We start from the raw sequence: 3,978 nt of genomic DNA, 5'->3' as shown, positions 1-3,978 counted from the left end.
GCCTCAGGTTTTAGTCATTTCTGTGTCGCCGAGGCGACGCGGACGCAACTTTTAATGTTCTTTCCACGTTGTTGTTTTGTTGTGACGGATAAGTGTCTTAGCTTTAGAATGAAACAATCGGACCTACTTGCAGATGATCTTGCTGGTATCTGGGTTCTGCTTGCAGGGGAGGCCTCTATGAGAAGGAAATACATGCAATTTGCCAACTTTGTGGCGCAGCCGTTGGAAGTGGATGATTCAGATTGTAACTTCAGGTGCAAAATCATCCTCATCACAACTTCAGAGCTGACAATCTCCATTTATTAAATAACCCTAAATACCAAAGTGCAGGGCATTCGTTTGGACTCTGCAGTTCCATTTTATTGTTAAAAAGGACAGCAAGTGAAATAAAATATCTATGTAAAATATTGATAATTCTAGTAAAAAACAAAAGGAGTGAAGCATTTGTCTGAAATATAAATATGGGCCATATTAAAAAACAACACGTCAACTAAACCTGGATTTGATTAAACCTTAAAGTAAGATAAAGTGGCATTATTAGGTATTATTAGAGTGTCATCATTTTGTCACAAATAGTTGTAGTAAAGATCTGAACATTACTTTACCTTTACATACCTAATACGTAATAATGCAATACTTTCACGTTATTCTCATTTTTGTTCTCTTGTATAATTAGGATTAAAGAAAAAAGGAGACTTCATTCCACAAAATGTTTCTCATATAAAATCCCTAATTCTCTTTACTGTGTTGTAAATCAATAATCAAACATAGCATTGTGCCAGCTTTTTTCTTCTTTTTACCTTTCAAAATCAAGGCGAGCAATCCGTCACGTGAATGTAACGAGACACAAATCCGGGGCTGACACATATTTTAGGTAAAAGTTATTTGTGTCAGCCCTTATTGAGAAACGTGTTCAGGTATTACTGTGAAAAGGGAACGTTAGAACGTGAGGGTCCAGGGCTGCTTTCCGCCGCCGCGTCCCACTGAAGGCACCCAGACACCCGCTGCCAACAGCCATCATTTCCATTTCAGCATTGTAACCGATATGCAAGACCAGTATTGATTGTATGGCAGACTTTTTTTGCAAAACAGTATTAATCTGAAGGAGATGATTCACACGTACAAATCAGGGATTTTTCACATAAACCATTTGCCTTCACTTGTCTTCGGTGAAGGAGCTGAATGTACATACATGCATATTTATCCAGAGTTGTTCTCCCTGAAGGACAGACTGAACACTTGAAAGCTGTGATGGCTGCATTGGAACTGTCGCTCTTTACCGACGTTACTTGACGGGGGGGGGGGGGGGAAAGGTCTCCAAACACAGTCAATGTGGGGTCTAAAGTGTCTGTTATGACGACCTGACCCCACGCCGTGGCATCCGCGAGGCCTTACTGAGCCACGCGGCTAACAGGTTAGCCCGGCTAGCTCGCAAAGCAGGCATGGGCACGGCTTTGGTCTGCAGGTTTCTGCAGCGTGTTCATTCTCAGGGAGTCTTCACATGCACGCTGCATGCAAGGGAGTGAAGAACTGGTTTTTGTTGATGCGCTTTCTGTACGACGGAAGGTGGATGTTGCCAAGAGGCCCGGTTCTCAGCTGGGGCCCAGGTGCGTTTGGCGCGCGGAAAGCTCACAGGTAAAGATTTTTATTATTGTGATAAATGAAGATATTATTTTGCAGGGAGCTTTATAGATGTGGGTAGGTCATGAAACCTTGTGGTTCCTTTAGGTCGCTGCTTCGGGGAGGAAACAGCTGTGCTTTAGTTTCACACTTTCACACCGATATCAATGATGAAAATCATCATTGATTAAAAACAAAGTGGTTTTAAGGTAACAAGTTGACTCACCAATTAAAACGGGCCATCGCTAAATGAGCTCTGGAATGGCACTATATTTTTAAATGTTGTTGTCCTAAACTGTACATATCTAGTGTTTTTTTTTCTTCTCCCCCTGTGTTTTAATATAATGTTTGTGATGTTTCTGCATGATAATGAGTAGAATGATAGAACAGCTGTTTCATGTAAAAAAGGGGGGCAGGCGCACAGGAGGTCCAGAAGCATCATTGTTGATCACCATTAACGATCACTATGTGCTGGAGTTCTCCAAGGCGCTCGCGGTGCTTGCGGCACGATGGGGTTCTAATCCACCACGTCCACAACACTCTGGTTCAGCCCGAGTCCTGGTGCTGCGTTGCTCTCTTGTTGTTTGTGTTGCTTCTTATGTGCGACCCGAGACGGAACGCGTCTTGTCAAAAATCTATACAAGTCTACCTCAGGTGTGATTTTGGACAGCTTGAGAAAAGCACGTCCAAAAAAAACTGTTTTGTATGTATTGTAAATCTTTTGTGTATTAAGTGGTCCATACCGGTATTTATTACTTTGTCTTTTCAAAATCCTCTTTCTAGTGTATTGTGTGCTACCTCAAAGTACATTTGTGTCTGGTATCTTTGTGCCTGTTGTTGCGGTGCTTTTCTCAAGGACCTCTTAGCCTCCTTTCTGGAAATTATGGAGAGACATAAGAGAACAGATAAATACACAAATAAGATGGTCACTCGCAATCTTTGAACAAACAGCCATATCTTTACCTACCGGAGCAGACACAGCCTCAATTTCTGTCTCTCGGGGAACCCTGAGCTTTGGATTGTTTGGATTGTTTGTATTTCATTTGGATCATCCCTCCATCACGCTCACGTTTTTTCAGCCTTCAATTGAAATATATTGTGCTGCAATACAAAGGTAATAAAAGATCTAACAGAACATCTGTGTTTTATCTACGAGTTTAATGTCTATCTGGGCTTCGTGATAATGGCTCAAACTTTTGTGAGAAATGCATTTCATGTTCACATTTTAAGTATCTTTTGAGGCAGTAGGAATGAAGGCAATTGTTCAACAAGATAATTGAACATCACCCTCAGTCTAAATCAGTTTAATTGGGATTCTTGCATTGACATAATGCTATTTTTATGATGCTTGTGGCTGGTATTTGTCAATAGTTTAAAACATATAATTGAATTACAGTAAAACAACTGTAGATGCACTAAACCAAGAATCATTCCAACTGTTTGAAGAGCTGTATCTATAAAGGCTTTCTATCCTTGGTCTAAATGAACATCCGGGAATACAGATATTTTAATTATCTAAAGATAAAAATTAAACTCATCAGCCTCAAGTTACTCAGTAACAGTAGAAATGTAAAGAAAGAACATCTTTGTCAGTGTGTCAAATCATTTTTTCAGTGAGGATGCTTAGATGCCTGCATAGAATTGTGCAGGTGTTTGTGACAGTTGGGTTTGAAGGGAAGGGCAAAGGGCCTCCACATGCTACTAATTGGTTGCCTATTATGCGGGGAACTTCATAAAACAACCAGAATTCAGCTGGGATTGGGCCGGAAACTGTCATTATTTCCCTTCAGAATAAAGTATGTAATTGTCCTTGTGTGAAAAAAAGAACTGATCTATTAAATTGATACATTATAAATGTGTAACTGTAATATATAATATAATATGCCTTGGAAATTTGGTATGTATTGCATTTTATTATGTTCAGTCTAATGACTTTTAGTGTCATTTCAATACCTGAAGCTATTATGTTGAAAACATGATACATTTGTTATTTTTGCAAAACTCAACACTTATTTATGAAAACACACACAAAAGTACAAAGCCGTGAAGGTGATTGGTTACTATGCCACTAATATGAATATTAAAAATAAGTTTCTGGTATCATCTAAATTTGAATAAAACATTGTTTATTCTTTTAAACTTATTTTGCCTAGACCAACAGGAGATCTCTACATCTGTACATGTTTTGTGGCCCGTACATTTCTCGGTACTGTAATTTTGCAGATCATGAAAAATATGTACGGGAATGTGTCTTCAAATTCTGCACCGCACCACAGAACGCTTCACTGCTCCCTCGCAACGAAAAAAAAGAAAAAAGTCTTATTTTGAAACGCGCTGCCGGAAGTCGCTTCACTGTGG

This window comes from Pungitius pungitius, chromosome 17 (assembly GCF_949316345.1).
Source record: "Pungitius pungitius chromosome 17, fPunPun2.1, whole genome shotgun sequence".
Classification (NCBI taxonomy): domain Eukaryota; kingdom Metazoa; phylum Chordata; class Actinopteri; order Perciformes; family Gasterosteidae; genus Pungitius; species Pungitius pungitius.
Note: the sequence above shows the minus strand (reverse complement) of the source record.